Here is a 13,650-nt window from a genome sequence, read left to right as displayed (position 1 = left end):
AGCCCTTCAAAGGATAATAACAGAAAAAAAAACAATACAAGGACGGGAACCACGCCCTAGAAACTACAAGAAGGTAATCCCTCAACAAACCTAAAAGAAGACAGCCACAAGAACAGAATGCCAACTTTAACAACAAAAATAACAGGAAACAACCATTACTTTTCCTTAATATCTCTTAATATCAATGGACTCAACACCCTGATAAAAAGACATAGACTAACAAACTGGCTACACAAACAAGACCCAACATTTTGCTGCTTGCAGGAAACTCATCTCAGAGAAAAAGATAGACACTACCTCAGAATGAAAGGCTGGAAAACAATTTTCCAAGCAAATGGTATGAAGAAACAAGCTGGAGTAGCCATTCTAATATCTGATAAGATTGACTTCCAACCCAAAGTCATCAAAAAAGACAGGGAGGGGCACTTCATACTCATCAAAGGTAAAATCCTCCAAGAGGAAATATCAATCCTGAATATCTATGCTCCAAATACAAAGGCAGCCTCATTCATTAAAGAAACTTTAGTCAATCTCAAAGCACACATTGCACCTCATACAATAATAGTGGGAGACTTCAACACACCACTTTCACCAATGGACAGATCATGGAAACAGAAACTAAACAGGGACACAGTGAAACTAACAGAAGTTATGGATCAAATGGATCTGGCAGATATCTACAGAACATTTTACCCTAAAACAAAAGGATACACCTTCTTCTCAGCACCTCATGGTACCTTCTCCAAAATTGACCACGTAATTGGGCACAAAACAGGACTCAACAGATACAAAAATATTGAAATTGTCCCATGCATCCTATCAGATCACCATGGACTAAGGCTGATCTTCAATAACAAAATAAATAATAGAAAGCCAACATTCACGTGGAAACTGAACAACACTCTTCTCAATGATACCTTGGTCAAGGAAGGAATAAAGAAAGAAATCAAGGACTTTTTAGAGTTCAATGAAAATGAAGCCACAACATACCCAAACTTATGGGACACAATGAAAGCATTTCTAAGAGGAAAACTCATAGCTCTGAGTGCCTCCAAAAAGAAAGTAGAAAGAACACACATTAGCAGCTTGACAACACACCTAAAAGCACTAGAACAAAAGGAAGCAAATTCACCCAAGAGGAGTAGACTGCAGGAAATAATCAAACTCAGGGGCGAAATCAATTAAGTGGAAACAAAAAGAACTATTCAAAGAATCAACCAATCAAGGAGCTGGTTCTTTGAGAAAATCAACAAGATAGATAAACCCTTAGCCAGACTCACTAGAGGGCACAGGGAAAGCATTCTAATTAACAAAATCAGAAATGAAAAAGGAGACATAACAACAGATCCTGAAGAAATCCAAAACACCATCAGATCCTTCTACCAAAGGCTATACTCAACAAAACTGGAGAACCTGGATGAAATGGAGAAGTTCCTAGACAGATACCAGGTACCAAAGTTGAACCAAGATCAGGTTAATGATCTAAACAGCCCTATATCCCCCAAAGAAATAGAAGCAGTCATTAATAGTCTCCCAACCAAAAAAAGCCCAGGACCAGATGGGTTTAGTGCAGAGTTCTATCAGACCTTCAAAGAAGATCTAATCCCAGTTCTTCACAAAATATTCCACAAAATAGAAACAGAAGGTACTCTACCCAACTCATTCTATGAAGCCACAATTACTCTGATACCTAAACCACAAAAAGACCCAACAAAGATAGAAAACTTCAGACCAATATCCCTTATGAATATTGATGCAAAAATCCTCAATAAAGTTCTTGCTAACCGAATCCAAGAACACATCAAAACAATCATCCATCCTGACCAAGTAGGTTTCATTCCAGGGATGCAGGGATGGTTCAATATACGGAAATCCATCAATGTAATCCAGTATATAAACAAACTCAAAGACAAAAACCACATGGTCATCTCGTTAGATGCAGAAAAAGCATTTGACAAAATCCAACACCCATTCATGATAAAAGTCTTGGAAAGATCAGGAATTCAAGGCCCATACCTAAATATGATAAAAGCAATATACAGCAAACCAGTAGCCAACATCAAGGTAAATGGTGAGAAGCTTGAAGCAATCCCTCTAAAATCAGGGACTAGACAAGGCTGTCCACTTTCTCCATATCTATTCAACATAGTACTTGAAGTCCTAGCCAGAGCAATTCGACAACAAAAGGAGATCAAAGGGATACAAATTGGGAAAGATGAAGTCAAAATATCACTTTTTGCAGATGATATGGTAGTATATATAAGTGACCCTAAAAATTCCACCAGAGAACTCCTAAACCTGATAAACAGCTTCGCTGAAGTAGCTGGATATAAAATTAACTCAAACAAATCAATGGCCTTTCTCTACACAAAGAATAAACAGGCTGAGAAAGAAATTAGGGAAACAACACCCTTCTCAATAGTCACAAATAATATAAAATATCTTGGCGTGACTCTAACTAAGGAAGTGAAAGATCTGTATGATAAAAACTTCAAGTCTCTGAAGAAAGAAATTATAGAAGATCTCAGAAGATCATCTTGAGTGAGGTAACACAATCACAAAGGAACTCACACAATATGTATTCACTGACAAGTGGATATTAGCCCAAAACTTAGGATACCCAAGATATAAGATACAATTTGCTAAACGCATGAAACTCAAGAAGAAGGAAAACCAAAATGTGGACACTGTGCCCCTTCTTAGAATTGGGAACAAAACACCCATGGAATGAGTTACAGAGACAAAGTTTGGAGCTGTGATAAAAGGATGGACCATCTAGAGACTGTTGTATCCAGGGATCCATCCCATAATCAGCTTCTAAACGCTGACACCATTGCATACACTAGCAAGATTTTGCTGAAAGGACCCAAAGATAGCTGTCTCTTGTGAGACTATGCAGGGGCCTAGCAAACACAGGAGTGGATGCTCACAGTCAGCTATTGGATGTATCACAGGGCTCCCAATGGAGAAGCTAGAGAAAGTACCCAAGGAGCTAAACGGATCTGCAACCCTATTGTTGGAACAACATGATGAACTAACCAGTACCCCGGAGCTCTTGTCTCTAGCTGCATATGTATCGAAAGATGGCCTAGTCGGCCATCACTGGAAAGAGAGGCCCATTGGACTTGCAAACTTTATATGCCCCAATATAGGGGAATGCCAGGGCCAAAAGAATGGGAATGGGAGGGTAGCGAAGTGGGGGGCGGTATGGGGGACTTTTGGGATAGCATTGGAAATGTAATTGAGGAAAATATGTAATAAAAAAAAAAAGAAAATAAAAACATAAAAAAAAAGAAGAAGAAGAAGGAGTACCAAAGCATGGCTACTTCATAACTCCTTAGAATATGGAACAGATTACCCATGGAAGGAGTTACAGCGACAAAGTTTGTTTTGTGTTTTAACAGAGAAAGCCATCTGGTATTAGAGGCTCAGAGTAGTATTGAGTGGGGGCAGGAAAGTCAGATGGGGGTGATTCTTGGGACCCACAGCAGAGGTGGGCAGGGGAGAAGGAAGGTTGTAGCTTTTGATCTTTTCAGCACTTGGAACAGGCCTGAGGAATGGAGTCTATTACAGTGGTTCTTAGTCTTCCCAATGATGTAACCCTTTAATACAGTTTTTCATATTGTTGTGATTCCCAACCATAAAATTATTTTCATTGGTACTTCATAACTGAAATTTTGCTACTCTTATGAATTATAATGTAAAATATCTGTTATGGAGGATATCTAATATGCATCACTTGAAAAAGTGTCATTCAACTCCCAAAGTGGTCATGGCACAAAGGTTGGAATCCACTGGTCTAGGAAAACCCATTTTTCTGCAGGATGTATCCTGAGGTTGAGCAGGGGCATCTCTTTGATCTTAGAGCTGAGATGCAGTGACAAGTGAGGGAAGGAGCTTTGAAAGTGATGGTCTATAGGATCTGTTGCATTTATTTATTCATTCATACAATTATTCATTTATTTGTATACTTGTGTATTTATTTCTTTCAGGGAATAGGAGATAATTTATTATGGAGCCATTTTGAATGAGTGTGGCCTGAGGACACAGATTTGGTTTACCCTAAATTCCTTGTTTCAATGTGGAAGCAGTTTCATGAAGTTTTACAGAACAAAGAATGTCAAAGAACAAGGCAAGTTTAAAATGCCTTAATTGTTGTATCAGAAAAGTAGATACAGAAAACTGGGAAAAGCTTCTCTATAGACCAAAAATTCTTTCTGATAACATTCTCAGTCTCTTGGATGGTAGAAGCTTGTGGCCTGCTAAATTAAAAGTTCCTTTTTTTTTCTTTTCTTTTTCTTTCTTTTTTTTTTTTTTTTTTTTTTTGTAGAATCTATTAGTCAAAATTATGTTAGTTCAGTCACCACAGAGGTAAGCATGGGGTGGCTGTTCTGAAGAGCTGGGTCTAGCTACTGGACTTGCAACATTCTAACATCTCCACAGAATTACATTTCTTATCAATCAATTCTTATCATTTCTTCTCAATCTCTGCAGACACAACATCTTTCCAGTTCTTATTCACAGTTCCTATGGCATAAAATTTCAGCCCTAGTTAAGAAACTATTGACAATTGGTAGCTGTCGCTAGTTTTCTATAGGCCTCTGGCCCCTGCTGGGTTGATTCAGCCACTAAAGAATTAAAAAATAGTCTTAATCACCATATTTGTGTTATGTTTCCCTGAACTGCAAATCATCTATAATGAGACTGCAGCCAATAATCACCTTCTTAAGAAATTGATCTCAATTAAGGATACTCTAAAAATTGAAAGAAATATATGCCCAAGGAAATTTTATCATTCAAAATGTAAGTTCTCAGATAATATCTAAGTCCTAGTTATACATTCTCTTTCTTATGACATTCAATATCCCTTACATCCAAAAATCACTTTGTTCCAGTTTCTTCTATTTTACAATGATCAGCACTTGTTGTCCTAGATTCTTTTATTTGTCTTTTATATCTAAATAGTCCCATAACAATATTTTAGGTTTAAGTAGTGATTATAATTTCTGAGTCCTTTTTAGATCCTGGACACAGTACTTACATTGTTTCCATCTTTTATTTCATGTAAATTATGTCCATAGATATTCAATTTTCAGTGTTGTCAGTAATATTATATTTGCCAGTATTCTTCCATTTTAATTGTTTTGCTCCTCTGTGGATTTCTCTCCTTCCATTTTTTTCCAATTGCATTATTTTATATAGTATTCTTAAAATGATAAGATAATGTGAAGCTAATGTCTTGTATCGTTTTCCATGTTTAATCAAAGTCACAATTACTGTGAATTTTTATTTTATTAAAAGCAAATATTCATATTTATTATTTTAAAGAATTATTGTAAATTCCTTAAATCTTTAAAACTTTGAAATCTTTGGTTTTATCATCTGTTCTAATATTTCTTTTGTTTTGCTAAAAAAAAAACAAGAAAAAGTCCTTTATGCCTTTACTGGGTTTTATGATCATAATTCCTAGTATGAATAAACTATTCCTTGTTTACTCATTTATTTCATTTTAGAAGGCACAGAATTTTTCAGCTATAGAATATAAATGCTAATATAAATAGAGTTTATTTATCTTTGATTATATGTATATGATTTCGGAGTGAACCCTTATCCCCAGATACCAGATAAGGAGCTCCTCCTTGGAGAACACTAATTTCTCCATGCTCAAATTTAGAAACCAAGGGTAACTTTTCAGGATTTCTGATGTATCAGTTCCTCAATGTTCATACAGTTTGGTTTCTGTCTAGCCTCATGTATAACAATATCTGCATATACCTAAACCCATTTTATAAAATGATATAATATTTGCATATATACTATGAACATTGTCCTGCGTTACTCTAAGCCATCCTGGTTTACTAGTAAATCCTAATAAAATGTAAATCTGAAGATTTATTTTTATTATTTAGGAAATAGGAAGAAGAAGGTAATGAGGTCTTTACTACTCAATACAGTGACTAACTATACAACGCACATCGGCACTACGTAGTAATTCATATTCTGTTAATGAGAGGGAGAAATACCAAAGATCTATGAGAAAGTGAGAGGGTACAGAACACACTAATACACAACTTCAGATGCATGGACTCAGACTATTATTTGGTATGCCACAAAAAATCAAATTTTTCTTTCAGGAAAAAAAATTCTCAATATTTTTGTTAAGTGATTGGTGTATTCTATAAATATAATATTCACACATATAAAGGAAATAATTTACATGGAATTATTCTAAAATCTTACTGTAGTAATTGATGTCTCATCCATCTCAGCTAGACATGAGGAATTTAAAATCACCACAGATTACTATTATTATTTATTCCAAACACATCTGTGTATGAAGGACTTTAAAACTCTTATCTAGTCATCTAGAATTAATGTAACACAGAGAGACATTGATTCTCCTTGCTAGGTGAAATTGCAAAAAAAGAAATTGTTCATAAAGACCTTTTTTCTGCATGTCAGAAAGAAAGAAAGAAAGAAAGAAAGAAAGAAAGAAAGAAAGAAAGAAAGAAAGAAAGAAAGAAAGAAAGAAAGAAGGAAAGAAAGAAAGAAAGAAGGAAAGAAAGAAAAGTTATACGAATAGACCCCCTACTAGAAATATAAATATGGCTGGATAACTGGAGAAGTATTTGTGTATTTGGCATTCCTTGGAGAAGAGGGCATGATCAGAACACAATTCTTTTCTCAGTAAGTATTTACCTCTTACCAACAGCAGAAAGATTCTATTATGCAGCTTTTCAAAGATAAGGGAACCACAAAGACATTAATAAAATACATGCAGTTTAGTATTACATAAGGGAGGAAGTAATGTAGAATTATTTCTCAAAACATAATAATGCATGCCTCAGGCCATTCTCTTCAGTAGAAAAAGGGAAATACTTTTGAAAATGTGAGTGATAGTTCACCATTAAGTAGAGCTCGTAGACTACAATGAACACAGTATTTATATCAAAATAAATACAACATAAGTAAATGAGAATTTGAATATACTCTATCATTATTAGACATGTTTTTGAATTGGTTTAAGAATGGTTTTATTGACCAGAATTCATCCCTTGCACCCCATACTTTATCCATATTTTTGGTACGGCATGATTTGTAAAAGCTTTTTCTTGGCCTCAGTAAATAAGTTCAACTTCCTAATACTACTCTGCTTCAGGGATGAGTCCCCTTATTGTTTTCAAATATAGAGGCATCATCCCAGAGACATATTTATTCAGGTAACACTGAATGGGTCCAGTAGATTCTATTTATATGTTGATTCATTTCTATATATATATATGTTACAATAATGGTTAAAGGAGAAGAGGCCTGGAATTTCAGAGAGAGCTAGAGGCACATGGAAAGAGTAGAATGAAGATGAATGAGGGGGGAAATAGTATAATTATATCGTCATTCAAATGAATGTTTTTGTTTGCAAATAAACAAAATAGGAATACAAAGCTATTCTTTCAGAGCCTACTTCTGTCTGTGATAAATGTTAGCCTAAAATGAGTAGACAGAAGATCAAATAAATTTTCTGTGGCAATCACCTTCTGGCCAAATAAAACTTGGTCAGAATAAATATTGACTTCTGCAGATGCAATGAATTCCAGGGTGATGTTTAATATGTCTCAATTGTACTTGCTTTACATGTTTTGAGATTTGATAATATATTAACATATGTGGAAATATGAGCTAAATATTATCCTTTAAGTAGAGTTTGAAACTATATTCTGTCTGATTAAAGAGAAATTGATGTGAATAACATTGTATGTCCTTTTCTCTAAAACATTTTTAAAAGCATAGTTAGAGGATCAAATGAATGTAACAGTCAATAAGGACTCCTTATGTTCATACTGTGATTTTGGATATAAGAAAAAACAATGGGACCAGGACTGTTTCATATGAATCAATAAGAGAACAATGTATGAAAGCAGAATTAAAGAAAATGCTATATAATCCAGTTCTAGCCTACACCATGTCTTGGTTTCTATACTTGTTTTTACGACAGAAAATTCTAACAAAAGCTTTTCTTGAAGTTGGAGGTATAACCAACATGATGGGAAAGTTAAGGCAGCAGAAGTTCGAAACAGCTGGTCACATAACATTCACAAGCAGGATGTAGTTATCAGTGAATGAATGCATGCTAGTATGCATTATGATTTCCTCCATTTCCTATGTGCTAGTATCCAATTGTGATTCCCCCAACATATTGAAATGAGGTTTTCCTACACCAATGGACACAATTAAGATACAGAACAGATATGCTTTGATAGCCATCTTTTATATGGTTTCAGATTCTGTCGAATTTGGTCTCAATAACCATTACAAAGAAGGACTAGATAACAAGACAAATATTACAGGTAAAAAAGAGATAGTAAGTATATCTTGGATATTAGTAGAGAAGATTCAAAATAGAAACAAAAATCAATAGAACTTTAAATATGTAAACTATTATAAATATTCACTGTATGTATATGTGTATGTTATGAAAAGCTGTCTAACTATACAAAGAAAATTACAAAAATCAAGTATATAAAAACAATTTGTTCTGATTTCATGTACCTGAAAGCATATTTGTATCATCAATATAACACACATAAACACCACACACACACAATTATTCAAACATAAATCAGTTGTGTTACAATAAAATATGAATTTTGTATATTGTTTAACATGTGTAATCATCAACTGTTCAAAACCAAAATATGAATATTGAAGATTATCAACTAATATCAGTAATTTTTTAATTGTTTAGCAGTATTATTATCTTGGTGTTATTTTTTTTTCTTTTTTTATTTATTAGGTATTTTCTTCATTTACATTTCCACTGCTATGACAAAAGTCCCCCATACCCTCTCCCCCCACTCCCCTACCTACCCTCTCTCACTTCTTGGCCCTGGCCTTCCCCTGTACAGAGGCATATAAAGTTTGCAAGATCAATGGGCCTCTCTTTCCAATGATGGCCAACTAGGCCAACTTCTGACACATATGCAGCTAGACACACAGGCTCCTGGGGGTACTGGTTAGTTCATATTGTTGTTCCACCTATAGAGTTGCAGATCCCTTTAGCTCCTTGGGTACTTTCTCTAGCTCCTCCATTGGGGGCCCTGTGATCCATCCAATAGCTGACTGTGAGCATCCACTTCTGTTTTTGCTAGGCCCCAGCATAGTCTCACAAGAGACAGCTATATCAGGGTCCTTTCAGCAAAATGTTGCTAGTGTGTGCAATGGTGTCAGCGTTTGGAGGCTGATTATGGGATGGATTCCCGGATATGGCAGTCTCTAGATGGTCCATCCTTTCATCTCAGTTCCAAACTTTGTCTCTGTAACTCCTTCCATGGGTGTTTTGTTCCCAATGCTAAAAAGGTGCAGTGTCTACACTTTGGTCTTTGTTCTTCTTGAGTTTAATGTGTTTTGCAAATTGTATCTTGTATCTTGGGTATTCTAAGTTTCTGGGCTAATATCTACTTATCAGTGAGTACATATCATGGGAGTTCTTTTGTGATTGGGTTACCTCACTCAGGATGATGCCCTCCAGGTCCATCCATTTGCCTAGGAATTTCATAAATTCATTTTTTTAATAGCTGAGTAGTACTCCATTGTGTAAATGTGCCACATTTTCTGTATCCATTCCTCTGTTGAGTGGCATGTGGGTTCTTTCCAACATCTGGCTATTATAAATAAGGCCGCTATGAACAAAGTAGACCATGTGTGCTTATTGCCAGTTGGAACATCTTCTGGATATATGCCCAGGAGAGGTATTGCAGGATCTTCTGGTAGTACTATGTTCAATTTTCTGAGGAACTGCCAGACTGATTTCCAGAGGGGTTGTACAAGCTTGCAATCCCACCAACAATGGAGGAGTGCCCCTCTTTCTCCACATTCTCGCCAGCATCTGCTGTCACCTGAATTTTTTATCTTAGCCATTCTGACTGGTTTGAGGTGAAATCTCAGGGTTGTTTTGATTTGCATTTCCCTGGTGATTAAGAATTCTGATCATTTTTTCAGGTGCTTCTCAGCCATTTGGTATTCCTCAGGTGAGAATTCTTTGTTTAGCTTTGAGCCCCACTTTTTTAATGGGGTTATATGATTTTCTGGAGTCCACCTTCTTAAGTTCTTTATATATATTGGATATTAGTCCCCTATCTGATTTAGGATAGGTAAAGATCATTTCCCAATCTGTTGGTGGCCTTTTTGTCTTATTGACGGTGTCTTTTGCCTTACAGAAGCTTTGCAATTTTATGAGGTTCCATTTGTTGATTCTCCATCTTACATCACAAGCCTTTACTGTTCTATTCAGGAATTTTTCCCCTGTGCCCATACTTTGAGGCTTTTCCCCCCTTTCTCCTCTATAAGTTTCACTGTCTCTGGTTTCATGTGGAGTTCCATGATCCACTTAGATTTGACCTTAATTACTACTGAATACAAGGTTTTGTTTGGTTTTGTTTCATTTTGTTTTGGTAGGAGGTACCTAAGCATATAGTAAGGAAGTTTTTGGTAACATTTCTACATGTGTTGCTATTGGAAAAGTTATTTCTTTATTCAGTCTTTGCAATGTCTTTTAAAGAACATTTATCATTTTAAATATTGTTCTCTAAGAAATCGTCCAAGCACAATTGCTGCTGTCTATTTCTGCCTAAAATGTTAAAAGCTTCTTTTTACTAACAAATAAAAACATAAAGCTCTAATAAATGTCACTCATTACCTGGTTCCAACTTGTTCTTTTCAATGCTGTCTTTAGCCTGTAGGTCTTACAGACAGAATTAATGGTTCTTATATGTGATCTTCTAAACTCAAACAAATAATAATTTTGAGAACAAAAAGCAACAACTGAATAACCTGAATGTTAGGCATTGTTCTTAACTTTTAGGTGGGGGTCTTAAATGTCAGAAGAAAATTAATTTACTCTGATTGTGAGGTCTCTCATCCAGTCTAGGTTCAATTTTTTTAAATTTATCTTTTATAATAAAATATTTTTATGGACAGGATGGCTCAGTTTTTGTTGCATAAGTATGAGGGCTTGCATTCAGTTCTCCAACACCAAATTAAAAGCACAAGTCTGTAACTTCAGAGTTAGGAATGGACACAAGACTAGTAAGAGGATGTTGCCAGTTAGTCTGATTGAACTAAAAAAATCTGGAAATTCAATAAGGTTTCTCTGTACCAAAAAATAATGTAGGATTCCCTTCATGGGTACAAACATCTTTGGCACACCAAGTTCCCCAGGACTAAGGACTAAGTACATACTCTTGCATTGAGGCCAGATAAGGAAGCCCAACAAGGAGTAAGGAATACAAAGGCAATGGGGGCAGAGGGATTGTGATGGTGTAACTGGGAGGAGAGCAAGGAGGGTAACTAAAATTAGGATGTAAAGTGAATAAATAAATTCATAATTAAAAGAAAAAAAAGGAAGATGACCTGTGAAGGCTATGGGGTGTTATGATAGAATAATAAAAATTCTACAGCTCGGCCATAATGATGGCTGTACAACTCAGTGGTTATTAAAGTCCACTCCACTGGACACATTACAGGGATAATTTTTTGGTATGAAATCTATTCCTCAATAAAACTTGAAAAAATTAAAAACAAAATAATATTGATAGGGGAAAAGAAACAACCAAATAACTAATGTTGATTTCTAGTCTACATAAAGTTATGCATGTGTGTCAATGGGCACCAACATGCATATCTACAAATATAAACATGTCCATTAATACAGCACACAAATACATACATGCACATACACACACTGCAAAATAAGTTGAAAACTTCCTATAAAGGGGATTCTTTTATCGTTTATTAAATGCTACTTTTGTATCATGTGTCTCACATTATAGTTTGCTTATTATTATTGTTTCTTGTTTATAAGAAAACATAACTGATATCTTATTGTATACATGTTCAAAACCATGAATCCTAGAAAACAACAGAAAAGAACATCAGCTCCAGTAACTGGAGAAGAGGCTAAACTGAGAGTCTGTGAATTGGCTCAGGGGAATGTCTGTGCTTTATCATGGGTGAAATCCTGAGGTGTCATCATCTAAAACATATTATTAAAAAGTAGAGAGTGATATAATTATATTTTACTTAAACTATATAATTGTTTAAAAGTGAAATATGCCTCTACTGATTTATTGAATGCATAAATGATACATATTAAGGTTAAGTCCATTAAAGACAACACTTTAGTTTTTCAGATATTAGCAATGCTTTGAGAATCAATTACCAGAAAATTTTCAAGTAAACCATACTTGCTTTACATTCACAGGTGACTTATCTGATGAAAACTACAGAATGACATTAATTATGCACAGGAGCACTGAAGTATATTTCATCCTAGGCTCTATCAAAAGCAAGTCACTGTGAAATGACCAGAATGATTTAACAACACACAAAGCATAAAAGGCCCTCTACACCTTAAAGGTCTTCAGGACAGACTCTTAATTTGATTTCAGTTTTGTTGTGTTATCTTCATTTAATGGTCTTTAGTTCTCCTTATTATAAATGTAATTTTTAAGGGTCAAATTAATTTAATTTCACTTTGGCTTTGGAATGCCTAAATGCAAGGTTGTAGAAACCACTAGCTTAAAACATGTGCACTGCAAAAATTTCTGCCAAGGCAATATAAGTCACCAGGACAATTTTTCTAAGGAGAGTTAACAAAGGAGAGATCACCACAGCTATATTGGGATAGAAAGTTTTAGATATTTAAGCCAATATCAACACTCAAAATCATATTGTGTATGCTTGCATTCCTTCCTCCTTCACTAGAATGTCTTTCTCATCCTTTCTTACTTCACAATATCATTCTTGCTCAGTGAACACTTAAATTTTCTTTCTGTTGAGATACCTTTTGCTTCATCCACTCCAGTAGTGACGCGCATGACAGGCCAAAAGCCTGGAAGCAGTCCTGAGGAGAAGAGTTTCATGGAAATTAAGTCTCCTGGAACTGTGGCATCCCATAGCACGTATTCTCCAATCTTGTCCTTGTGAATGTATTCTTGCCAATGGATCCTTTCAGTATTGTTTTGTTATAGGTGCCTCCAAGCAATGACTTGCCAAATTCCTAAGCAAAATTGAACTTTGCTTCCTAGCCTTCACCAATGCCCTAGGTAGTCCTTGAGCCTAAACTGGGCTTGGAATTCAGTAAGAATGTTGCCTATTCAATGATATTCAGAAATGCCTTTAGTATTGTAAGAGAGATAGTGAAAGAAATCAGGCATTACTATCTACTACATAGAGTTAGAAATCTCAGGGCAAGCTTGGCAACATAAGTTTAGAATTCTTATTATAGTTATGTATGGCAGACTACATTACTTATTAGTAGAAAGTCCCCCCACAGTATCACTCAGAATAAAAGCCAAGTTGCTCCCATATACAGGAATTTACAATGGTTTAGGAAGTAGATCAGGCTGTGGTTTTAGAGTATTGAATTATTCATGAGAAGGTTAGCTAGAGTGGAACTCCCTAATTAGAACCATGACTTACTCCTGAAAGCCCTTGCCCTGGGAGTGTAAAGACCTCACACCTGGCTTCTAAGATTATAGCTGACCTTAGAGCTGACTTTGTCTCAGTAGTTTTATTGCCCAGTTCCTGCCAGTCTTTGTGTTTACATTCCTCTGTTTTGTGTAAGAGTCATTAAGCATCCAGTAACCTCATTTG

This window comes from Mus caroli, unplaced genomic scaffold (genome assembly GCF_978045245.1).
Source record: "Mus caroli unplaced genomic scaffold, Mus_caroli_1 scaffold_5, whole genome shotgun sequence".
Lineage (NCBI taxonomy): Eukaryota > Metazoa > Chordata > Mammalia > Rodentia > Muridae > Mus > Mus caroli.
The sequence above is the reverse complement of the archived record's forward strand: the minus strand, read 5'-3'. Positions refer to the sequence as shown.